The sequence below is a fragment of the Oncorhynchus gorbuscha genome, linkage group LG24, assembly GCF_021184085.1.
Source record: "Oncorhynchus gorbuscha isolate QuinsamMale2020 ecotype Even-year linkage group LG24, OgorEven_v1.0, whole genome shotgun sequence".
NCBI lineage: Eukaryota > Metazoa > Chordata > Actinopteri > Salmoniformes > Salmonidae > Oncorhynchus > Oncorhynchus gorbuscha.
This window is the reverse complement of record NC_060196.1, coordinates 50,649,106-50,661,832: the sequence shown is the minus strand read 5'-3', so window position 1 is coordinate 50,661,832 and position 12,727 is coordinate 50,649,106.

Here is a 12,727-nt window from a genome sequence, read left to right as displayed (position 1 = left end):
TCAGAGGCAGTAGGGATGACCAGGGATGTTCTCTGTTTAGTGAGTCCACCAGATCAGAGATAGTAGGGATGACCAGGGATGTTCTCTGTTTAGTGAGTCCACCAGATCAGAGGCAGTAGGGATGACCAGGGATGTTCTCTGTTTAGTGAGTCCACCAGATCAGAGGCAGTAGGGATGACCAGGGATGTTCTCTGTTTAGTGAGTCCACCAGATCAGAGATAGTAGGGATGACCAGGGATGTTCTCTTAATAAGTGTGTGAATTAGACAATTTTCCTGTCCTGCTAAGCATTCAAAATGTAACGAGTACTTTTGGGTGTTACAGACAATGTATGGTGTAAAAAGTACATTCTTTTCTTTAGGAATGTAGTGAAGTAAAAGTAGTCAAATATATCAATAGTAAAGTGCAGATAGCCCAAAAAACTCCTTAAGTAGTACTTTAAAGTATTTTTACTTAAGTACTTTACACCACTGCCCAAATACTGTACATGTAAAAAGGTATTTGTCAATGTTCTCTAGTGGTACAAATTTGTAACAACATCCTATTGCAATATTACTTTTCGGTTATTGTACAAGAGTGGCTTTTGTTAATTAACCTACCAATGACCAATGAAAGCCGTTATTGCTTTGACTTGAATGGTAAATGAGCAAACCATTTGACTTTCTGTCCAGTTTTTTAAAAATTATTTGATAATTATTTTTCATCACTCATTTACTTTTAACCATTTCACCCTGTTTTTACTTTTGGGCACCTCTCTCATTGGCATTGCTTGGGTTGACCAGCCAATCCGCTGCAGCCTTTAATGTAGGAAACGTGTTATTTTCATTATTTAGTCCCGGTCCCCATGTCCCCATCCAAATGAGTGAGCCGACACAGCACCCCCAGTGAGACGAGAAGCCAGGACTCAGCCGATGGGGTGTCAGCTGGCAGGTAGCTGCCATCTTGTTTATATTACTGTTATTACACTGCATTTTTAAACAAGCAGCATTCAGGATTAGACCCACCCGTTGTATAATTAAGTGATAATGCCCGAGAAGCCAGTGTTTAGAGGATTTATTGCCACAGGTATTGTTAGGCCCAAGACTAAGTCATAGATTTAGCCGGTGGTTTAGTCGGTGGTAACTTGTGGAATAGACACCGGCTGGAATGCCGTTTTAACCAATCAGCATTCAGGATTAGACCCACCCGTTGTATAATTTATTGTAACATATGGCTGAGTTGGAGTTACTGACCCAAACTAAGGCCAGGCCAAGATAAACTGGAATATTGTCTAGATGATAATATAATGAGTATGGTTCTTAACATCGCTGATGTGATGGATGATTTCTGAAAGAAAATCCTTGACTGTTTAGATTCAGTAGTATTAAAGTAGTATTACTGTAGTATTATAGGCCCCTTTGTCTTTATGGAATGCTACACGCAAAATGCATCATATGATGCATTAAGGTGTCAGCGTATGCGTTACTGGTGTAGAAGTCAGGTGCAGGAGAGCAGAGAGTTGTGATCTACTGGTGTAGAAGTCAGGTGCAGGAGAGCAGAGAGTTGTGATCTACTGGTGTAGAAGTCAGGTGCAGGAGAGCAGAGAGTTGTGATCTACTGGTGTAGAAGTCAGGTGCAGGAGAGCAGAGAGTTGTGATCTACTGGTGTAGAAGTCAGGTGCAGGAGAGCAGAGAGTTGTGATCTACTGGTGTAGAAGTCAGGTGCAGGAGAGCAGAGAGTTGTGATCTACTGGTGTAGAAGTCAGGTGCAGGAGAGCAGAGAGTTGTGATCTACTGGTGTAGAAGTCAGGTGCAGGAGAGCAGAGAGTTGTGATCTACTGGTGTAGAAGTCAGGTGCAGGAGAGCAGAGAGTTGTGATCTACTGGTGTAGAAGTCAGGTGCAGGAGAGCAGAGAGTTGTGATCTACTGGTGTAGAAGTCAGGTGCAGGAGAGCAGAGAGTTGTGATCTACTGGTGTAGAAGTCAGGTGCAGGAGAGCAGAGAGTTGTGATCTACTGGTGTAGAAGTCAGGTGCAGGAGAGCAGAGAGTTGTGATCTACTGGTGTAGAAGTCAGGTGCAGGAGAGCAGAGAGTTGTGATCTACTGGTGTAGAAGTCAGGTGCAGGAGAGCAGAGAGTTGTGATCTACTGGTGTAGAAGTCAGGTGCAGGAGAGCAGAGAGTTGTGATCTACTGGTGTAGAAGTCAGGTGCAGGAGAGCAGAGAGTTGTGATCTACTGGTGTAGAAGTCAGGTGCAGGAGAGCAGAGAGTTGTGATCTACTGGTGTAGAAGTCAGGTGCAGGAGAGCAGAGAGTTGTGATCTACTGGTGTAGAAGTCAGGTGCAGGAGAGCAGAGAGTTGTGATCTACTGGTGTAGAAGTCAGGTGCAGGAGAGCAGAGAGTTGTGATCTACTGGTGTAGAAGTCAGGTGCAGGAGAGCAGAGAGTTGTGATCTACTGGTGTAGAAGTCAGGTGCAGGAGAGCAGAGAGTTGTGATCTACTGGTGTAGAAGTCAGGTGCAGGAGAGCAGAGAGTTGTGATCTACTGGTGTAGAAGTCAGGTGCAGGAGAGCAGAGAGTTGTGATCTACTGGTGTAGAAGTCAGGTGCAGGAGAGCAGAGAGTTGTGATCTACTGGTGTAGAAGTCAGGTGCAGGAGAGCAGAGAGTTGTGATCTACTGGTGTAGAAGTCAGGTGCAGGAGAGCAGAGAGTTGTGATCTACTGGTGTAGAAGTCAGGTGCAGGAGAGCAGAGAGTTGTGATCTACTGGTGTAGAAGTCAGGTGCAGGAGAGAGCAGAGAGTTGTGATCTACTGGTGTAGAAGTCAGGTGCAGGAGAGCAGAGAGTTGTGATCTACTGGTGTAGAAGTCAGGTGCAGGAGAGCAGAGAGTTGTGATCTACTGGTGTAGAAGTCAGGTGCAGGAGAGCAGAGAGTTGTGATCTACTGGTGTAGAAGTCAGGTGCAGGAGAGCAGAGAGTTGTGATCTACTGGTGTAGAAGTCAGGTGCAGGAGAGCAGAGAGTTGTGATCTACTGGTGTAGAAGTCAGGTGCAGGAGAGCAGAGAGTTGTGATCTACTGGTGTAGAAGTCAGGTGCAGGAGAGCAGAGAGTTGTGATCTACTGGTGTAGAAGTCAGGTGCAGGAGAGCAGAGAGTTGTGATCTACTGGTGTAGAAGTCAGGTGCAGGAGAGCAGAGAGTTGTGATCTACTGGTGTAGAAGTCAGGTGCAGGAGAGCAGAGAGTTGTGATCTACTGGTGTAGAAGTCAGGTGCAGGAGAGCAGAGAGTTGTGATCTACTGGTGTAGAAGTCAGGTGCAGGAGAGCAGAGAGTTGTGATCTACTGGTGTAGAAGTCAGGTGCAGGAGAGCAGAGAGTTGTGATCTACTGGTGTAGAAGTCAGGTGCAGGAGAGCAGAGAGTTGTGATCTACTGGTGTAGAAGTCAGGTGCAGGAGAGCAGAGAGTTGTGATCTACTGGTGTAGAAGTCAGGTGCAGGAGAGCAGAGAGTTGTGATCTACTGGTGTAGAAGTCAGGTGCAGGAGAGCAGAGAGTTGTGATCTACTGGTGTAGAAGTCAGGGCAGGAGAGCAGAGAGTTGTGATCTACTGGTGTAGAAGTCAGGTGCAGGAGAGCAGAGAGTTGTGATCTACTGGTGTAGAAGTCAGGTGCAGGAGAGCAGAGAGTTGTGATCTACTGGTGTAGAAGTCAGGTGCAGGAGAGCAGAGAGTTGTGATCTACTGGTGTAGAAGTCAGGTGCAGGAGAGCAGAGAGTTGTGATCTACTGGTGTAGAAGTCAGGTGCAGGAGAGCAGAGAGTTGTGATCTACTGGTGTAGAAGTCAGGTGCAGGAGAGCAGAGAGTTGTGATCTACTGGTGTAGAAGTCAGGTGCAGGAGAGCAGAGAGTTGTGATCTACTGGTGTAGAAGTCAGGTGCAGGAGAGCAGAGAGTTGTGATCTACTGGTGTAGAAGTCAGGTGCAGGAGAGCAGAGAGTTGTGATCTACTGGTGTAGAAGTCAGGTGCAGGAGAGCAGAGAGTTGTGATCTACTGGTGTAGAAGTCAGGTGCAGGAGAGCAGAGAGTTGTGATCTACTGGTGTAGAAGTCAGGTGCAGGAGAGCAGAGAGTTGTGATCTACTGGTGTAGAAGTCAGGTGCAGGAGAGCAGAGAGTTGTGATCTCTACTGGTGATCTACTGGTATATAAGTCAGGTGCAGGAGAGCAGAGAGTTGTGATCTACTGGTGTTGAAGTCAGGTGCAGGAGAGCAGAGAGTTGTGATCTACTGGTGTAGAAGTCAGGTGCAGGAGAGCAGAGAGTTGTGATCTACTGGTGTAGAAGTCAGGTGCAGGAGAGCAGAGAGTTGTGATCAGGCAAACACTTTATTCAGCAGAAGCAAACAACAGACAGATGCACCAGTGTCCAACAAACCTCCAGCCAAAGGCAAAAGTGCAAAGCGCGACAAAGTCACAAATAAGCAAAAATGTTTGACAATGAAACATACTCTGGGTTGAAACATAGTACCCGGGGGAAGAAGCGCGTCAATACAAAACACGTAACAAAACAATCCCACACAAAGACATGGGGGGAACAGAGGAATATATACATTTGTATATGCAGTTGTGTCAGATTTCTGTCACTGAGAAGAACCGCAATAGAATACAATCTCTATCAATCATTATTTGACTCTGTCATATGTTAGCTAAGCAGGCTGCCATTGCTGATGTGAATACAGTGTGTTTCAGAGGAGGCTGGTGTTTGGATATATAAGAGGACAGGGTCATTGCTATGGCTGGAATGGAATAAATGGAACGTTATGAAACATATCAAACACATGGAAACCTACTATGAACCTGTCCTCCTATATGTCCACCCAACCAACCTCCTCTGGTGTGTGAGGCTGCTGTCCCCATTAGGCATGATGTGTTGGCCATGTTGAGTGTGTCCATTTATGACTGTGTCCCATCTCAAGTCAGCGTTGTCTGGCATTAGTAAGCATCAGGCTCAGAGTGACGGGGTAACATTTTCCACTCAAAGCAAGCAATGGCCCAAGCTTGTTGCCTAGAGACAAGACACAAACAGACAGACAGAAAGACACAGTGATACAGACAGGAAGAAAATATTATGGCAGGTGTGTTTTTTAAAGAGTCAAAAAGCTATGAAGGGTTGTTCCTTACCTCCTGGGTGACTGCTGCCTGACGCCCGCTGGTTCCCTCAATCACTGGCTTGAAACATCTCTACTTGCATGGTTCAATGGAAATCATTTCTCTGTGATGGGACTGACAATAGAGTCCTTCAGGGTGTCATCCCAGTTCAGACAGTCAGTCTGTCAGGGTGGGCGACGCGGTTGACGCTTTACCGCGCTCTACTGGAATTATGTGTCCGTTAAAGTGTTATGGACATGTTCACCATTCCTGAAACGTATTATTGAGAAGTTTAGCGGGTCAAAAACGCTAGCTACCCTGTCACAACTTGCACTTTGGGGGAGAACTTTAGAGAAAGCTCCAGTTTGTTTATACTGTAAGCAGCCCTGAATGATGGTTCCACAAACAAAAGCAAACACAGCTTTATCATGAATGATATATAAATATAATATTAATACATGACACATTGGTGTCATATACAAAACCAGTCAAAAGTTTGGACTCATTCAAGGTATTTTCTTTTTCTTTTTTAAAACTAAAACTATTTTCTACATTGTAGAATAATAGTGAAGACATCAAACACTATGAAATAACACACATGGAATCATGTAGTAACTAAAACAGTTTTAAACAAATCCAAATATTTTTTATATTTGAGATTCTTCAAAGTAGCCACCCTTTGCCTTGATGACAGCTCTGCACACTCTTGGCATTCTCTCAACCAGCTTCATGAGGTAGTCACCTGGAATGCATTTCAATTAACAGGTGTGCCTTGTTCAAAGTTAATTTGTGGAATATCTTTCCTTCTTAATGCGATTGAGCATCAGTTGTGTTGTGACAAGGTAGGGGTGGTATACAGAAGATAGCTCTATTTGGTAAAAGACCAAGTCCATATTATGGCAAGAACAGCTCAAATAAGCAAAGACATATGACAGTCCATCATTACTTTAAGATATGAAGGTCAATCCGGAAAATTGAAAGAACTTTGAAAGCTTCTTCAAGTGCAGTCGCAAAAACCATCAAGCGCTATGGTGAAACTGGATCTCATGAGGACCAGCACAGGAATTTGAAGACCCAGAGTTAGCTGCACCTCAGATTACAGCCCAAATAAATGCTTTGCAGAGTTCAAGTAACAGACACATCTCAACATCAACTGTTCAGAGGAGACTGCATGAATCAAGCCTTCATGGTCAAATTGCTGCAAAGAAACCACAACTAAAGGACACCAATAAGAGGAAGAGACTTTCTTGGGCCAAGAAACACAAGCAATAGACATTAGACCGGTGGAAATCTGGTTTGATGAGTCCAAATTTGTGATTTTTTTTTGTTCCAACCGCCCTGTGTTTGTGAGATGCAGAGTAGGTGAACAGATGATCTCTACATGTGTGGTTCCCACCGTGAAGCATGGAGGAGGTGTGATGGTGTGTGGTGCTTTGCTGGTGACACTGTCTGTGATTTATTTAGAATTCAAGGCACACTTAACCAGCATGGCTACCACAGCATTCTGCAACGATACGCCATCCCATCTGGTTTGCACTTAGTCCCACTATCATTTGTTTTTCAACAAGACAATGACCCAAAACACACCTCCGGGATATGTAAGGGATATTTGACCAAGGAGAGTGGTGGATTGCTGTATAAGATGACCTGGCCTCCACAATCACCCAATCTCAACCCAATTGAGATGGTTTGGGATGAGTTGAACTGCAGAGTGAAAGAAAATCAGCCAACAAGTGCTCAGCATATGTAGGAACTCCTTCAAGTCTGTTGGAAAAGCATTCCTCAATGAAGCTGGTTGAGAGAATGCCAAAAGTGTGCCAAGCTGTCATCAAGGCAAAAGGGTGGCTACTTTGAAGAATCTAAAATTAAAATTTGTTTTGATTTGTTTAACACTTTTTTTGTTTACTAAACTCAGCAATAAAAGAAACGTCCTCTCACTGTTAACTGCGTTTATTTTCAGAAAACTTAACATGTAAATATTTGTATGAACATAAAAAGATTCAACAACTGAGACATAAAGTGAACATGTTCCACAGACATGTGACTAACAGAAATGGAATAATGTGTCCATGAACAAAGGGAGGGGAGTGGTCAAAATAAAAAATAACAATCAGTATCTGGTGTGGCCACCAGCTGCATTAAGTACTGCAGTGCATCTCCTCCTCATGGCCTGTACCAGATTTGTCAGGTCTTGCTGTGAGATATTACTACACTCTTCCACCAAGGCACCTGCAAGTTCCCGGACATTTCTGGGGGGAATGGCCCTAGCCCTCACCCTCCAATCCAACAGGTCCCAGACGTGCTCAGTGGGATTGATATCCGGGCTCTTTGCTGGCCAAGGCAGAACACTGACATTCCTGTCTTGCAGGAAATCACGCACAGAACGAGCAGTATGGCTGGTGGCATTGTCTTGCTGCAGGATCATGTCAGGATGAGCCTGCAGGAAGGGTACCACATGAGGGAGGAGGATGTCTTCCCTGTAACGCACAGCGTTGAGATTGCCTGCAATGACAACAAGCTCAGTCCGATGATGCTGTGACACACTGCCCAGACCATGATGGACCCTCCACCTCCAAATCGATCATGCTCCAGAGTACAGGCCTCGGTGTAATGCCCATTCCCCAGACGATAAACGCAAACCTGACCGTCCCACCTGGTGAGACAAAACCACGACTTGTCAGTGAAGAACACTTTTTGCCAGCCCTGTCTGGTCTGTTCCAGCGATGGTGGGTTTGTGCCCATAGGCAACGTTGTGAGGACCTGCCTGACAACTGGCCTACAAGCCCTCAGTCCAGCCTCTCAGCATATTGTGGATAGTCTGAGCACTGATGGAGGGATTGTGCCTTCCTGGTGTAACTCGGGCAGTTGTTGTTGCCATCCTGTACATGTCCCGCAGGTGTGTGGTGTTCGGATGTACCGATCCTCTGCAGGTGTTGTTACAGTTGGTCTGCCACTGCGAGAACGATCAGCTGTCCATCCTGTCTCCCCGTAGTGCTGTCTTAGGCGTCTCACAGTATGGGCATTACAATTTATTGCCCTGGCCACATCTGCAGTCCTCATGCCTCCTCGCAGCATGCCTAAGGGAGAGAGAGAGAGAGAGAGGGAGGGAGGGAGGGAGGGAGGGAGGGAGGGAGGGAGAGAGAGAGAGAGAGAGAGAGAGAGAGAGAGAGAGAGAGAGAGAGAGAGAGAGAGAGAGAGAGAGAGAGAGAGAGGGAGAGGAGAGGGAGAGAGAGAGAGAGAGAGAGAGAGAGAGAGAGAGAGAGGGAGGGAGAGAGGGGGAGAGGGGGGGAGGGAGAGAGAGAGAGAGGTAGAGAGGGAGAGAGAGAGGGAGGGAGGGGGAGAGAGAGAGGGATGGAGGGGGAGAGAGAGAGAGAGAGAGAGAGAGAGAGAGAGGGGGGGGAGAGAGAGAGAGGGAGGGGGGAGGAGGGAGAGAGAGAGGGAGGGGAGAGAGAGAGAGGGGAGAGAGAGAGGAGAGGGGGAGAGAGAGGAGGAGGGAGGGAGGGAGGGAGGAGGAGGGAGAGAGAGAGAGAGGGAGAGAGGGGGAGAGGAGGGGGAGAGGGGAGAGAGGGAGAGAGAGGGAGAGGGGAGGGGAGAGAGAGGGGGGGGGAGAGAGAGAGGTAGAGAGAGGGGGAGGGGAGAGAGAGAGGGAGGGAGGGGGAGAGAGAGAGATGGAGAGAGAGAGAGAGAGAGAGAGAGAGAGAGAGAGAGAGGAGAGAGAGGGAGAGAGAGAGAGAGAGAGAGGGAGGGGAGAGAGAGGGAGGGGGAGAGAGGGGGAGAGAGGGAGGGAGGGAGGGGGAGGGGGGGAGGGAGAGAGAGAGAGGGGAGAGAGGGGGAGAGAGGGAGGGGGAGAGGGAGAGAGAAGGGAGGGAGGGGGAGGAGGAGGGAGGGGGGAGAGAGAGAGAGGGAGGGGGAGGGAGGGAGGGGGGGAGGGAGAGGGAGAGAGAGAGAGGAGAGAGAGGGAGGGGGGAGGGAGGGGAGAGAGAGGGAGAGAGATGAGAGAGAGAGGGAGGGGAGAGAGAGAGTGGGAGGGAGAGGGAGGGGAGAGATAGAGAGAGAGAGAGAGGGAGGGAGCAGAGAGAGAGAAGGGAGGGAGGGGAGAGAGAGAGAGAGGGGAGAGAGAGAGAGGGAGGGGGAGGGGAGAGAGTGAAGGGAGGGGGGAGGGAGGGAGGGGAGGGAGAGAGAGAGAGGGAGGGGAGAGAGAGAGGGAGGGAGGGGGAGGGAGGGGAGGGAGGGGGAGGGGAGAGAGAGGGAGGGAGGGGGGGAGAGAGAGGGAGAGGGAGGGAGGGGGGAGAGAGAGAGAGGGAGGGAGGGGAGAGAGAGGGAGGGAGGGGGGAGAGAGAGAGGGAGGGAGGGGGGGAGAGAGAGAGTGGGAGGGGGAGAGAGAGAGAGAGGGAGAGAGAGAGAGGGAGGGAGGGAGGGAGGGGGAGGGAGGGAGGGAGGGAGGGAGGGAGGGAGGGAGGGAGGGGGAGAGAGAGAGAGTCTGTCTGTCTGTCTGTCTCCTCAGACTGAATGGGAACTGAGACACTACATTTGGATTATGTTTAGTCTGGATTTGGTTTGAAATAAAATGTTTTGGAATATTTGATACATTTAATGTGACATTGGTCAATTTCATTTAATTATACTTGTTTGATAGTGTTAATTGCTTTGTTATAGATATCATTATTCATCATTCTCAGCACGGTGTGGCTAGGGATTTAGGAAGTATTTGTCATCCACGTAATTTCACATTCACAACTAAAGAAGTTGTCTTAGTTACTGCTTTGTGACCAACAGTTTTCCCTTAGTGTGTTTCAACTGTTACTTCTCCGTTGTTATTAACATGTGTTGGGATATAATACTCAACCCAATCATATTTAAAGCATCTAATTTCAATTATTTTAGCGATGTAGGGCCTTGTTAAAAAGGAGTCCTCACAGAGCCCTGCTAATTTGACTGCTTCCTCCAGAACTCTCTGAAAACGATTGTCACGAACGTTGTTGTAAGAATCAGACCAAAATGCATCGTGGTTTGGGTTCATCGTCTTTATTACGTGAACCGGCAAATAAACAATAAAGACCAAAACGAGGTTGAAGCTATGCAGTGCTCAAGGCAACTATACACAAACAAGATCCCACAACCAACAGGTGGGAAAAGGCTGCCTAAGTATGATCCCCAATCAGAGACAATGATAGACAGCTGCTTTTGATTGGGAACTACACCAAGTCAACCTAGAAATAAAGAACCTAGAATACCCACTCTAGTCACACCCTGACCTAACCAAAACAGAGAAAAAAGGTTCTCTAATGTCAGAGCGTGACAATGATAGGGAGAGAGAAAGAGACCGTGAGAGATCGAGAGAGAGAAGGACCGACGAGAAAGTGGGAGGGAGAGAATGAGAGAAGGAGACCAAGAGAGAGCACTAAACATATCCATATGGACCAAGCCCATAACAAGGCCTGCATAGTGTTAGCATTTGTATACCACTGTGGTAGCTAGCCGTAATGTAAAGCATCGGTTCTATCACCCTTATATAGCCCTGCTCTGGTCCTCCTTACCTTACCCTCCCCCCTCTTCCCTTCTTCTTCTTCTCCTGGTTCCTTGATCCCTCTGTTGGCTCCAGCTGGTGGCCATGTGATCTCAGACTTCCTGTCATTATAATGGATGTGTTTTTATTCTTTCCACTTCCTTGAAGCCTGATCAGAATTAAAAAGGCTGTTTGGAATTTCCTGTCAAGGCTGGATCATTTATTCAGCAAGTGCAACTGCTGACAGACCCTTTGATTGGCCGTTACTCCGTGCAGTAGGCAGAGGTGTGTGTGTTTATGTGTGTGCCGTGGGTCGACATCTGTAAACTAGCGCAGGTTGTCCGTGGGGAGGTGACCTCGGCCTTGGGAGACCCTGCAGTGGAGGAGATGTGAGAGGGTCTGAGTAGGTCTCTCTGGCCACCTGCTACATAACAGCTTTCCCTCCTGACTGTGTGTTTATGTTTGTGCCGTGGGTCGACATCTGTAAACTAACGCAGGTTGTCCGTGGGGAGGTGACCTCGGCCTTGGGAGACCCTGCAGTGGAGGAGATGTGAGAGGGTCTGAGTAGGTCTCTCTGGCCACCTGCTACATAACAGCTTTCCCTCCTGACTGTGTGTTTATGTGTGTGCCGTGGGTCGACATCTGTAAACTAGCGCAGGTTGTCCGTGGGGAGGTGACCTCGGCCTTGGGAGACCCTGCAGTGGAGGAGATGTGAGAGGGTCTGAGTAGGTCACTCTGGCCACCTGCTACATAACAGCTTTCCCTCCTGCCTGTGTGTTTGCTCAGGCAATGCCAGGAGTTCCTCTCGCTGATTGGTAAACCTAAACAGACACTGCACGTGTTGGCCGCGTTCTCCATTAGCTGGCGTTCTCCGTGGTTAGAACCGGGGTCAGACAGGTGCTGCTTGGTCTTGGAACTGGGTTCTGATGTTCTAGGTGCGGCGGTGGAATATTGGAATGTTCTTAGAATTTCTCGCTGGTGTTGGGAGGCGATTATGACTTGACCCCTTGTGCCAAACAGTGGTCGTTCCGAACCATTGCTCAGACAGATTAGGCAGGGCTGTCTTTAAGTGTTTTCAGATCTAGCGTACTGTAATGTCTCCCCAAGGGTTTGTGTGAACTACAGTGTCAGGGTCATTATGTGGGTGGGTGAAAGCATGGTCAAAACTGGTCATGCTCTGGAGATGCAGAAACTCAGAATTAAGATATGAAATATTCTTGTTTATTGTTCCTTCTCTCTCTCTCTCTCTCTCTCTCTCTCTCTCTCTCTCTCTCTCTCTCTCTCTCTCTCTCTCTCTCTCTCTCTCTCTCTCTCTCTCTCATTCTCTCTCCATCTCTCTGCCCTCTGGGCCTGAGAAAGGCCTTATTATCCGGGTCGGCAAGCCAAACAATTCAGCCTAATTTCCCTGGGCTGGTGTCTCTGTGTTGTGTTAAAACTGGGAAAAGAGAGACAGAGACAAAGAGAGTGAAAGAGGGATAAACACAGCTGCCGGCTTGCTGGGGGAATAGAGGTGTAATTACGCTTTTTAATTGTGGTGCTCTGTCCTTTTAATTGTGGTGCTGTTGGCTAAGCTAATTCTCGATGGTGTGACCTGGGCTACGTCCCAAATGACACCTTATTCCCCACACAGTGCACTACTTTTGACCAGAGCCCCATGGGCTCTCCTTTAGATTTGCTGCTGTTCACGGTTCGGGTGCGCTGGTTCCAAACGATGGGATTGGCCCATGCTGGGGTTCCTACTGTGAGTGGTTGTCAAGGTGACTGTGGTGTAACTGATCTTTTTAAGTTGAGTTTTATTGTTATCAGTAAGGCTGCTGCTGGGCAGTTAAGGGCAGTACTGGGTCAATGGTTAAACTATGTGTTTCACCAATAAAACATCTGGTCGTAGTCAGATCTCATTGGCCTGTCCAGACAACTTATATATATGCTTTTTGTTTTGTTTTATACTTATTTTATTATTTGATATGACATTTTATATTGAGTGGCACCAGTAACGGCCCTGAAATGCAGAATAGAACAGAAAAAATGTCTCTTGGTGAAACTGAAGGTCTGTGGAGTTATTGAATTGCCCAGTAATGTCGCATTAAAGGTGGTCTGAATTTGAATCATGAAG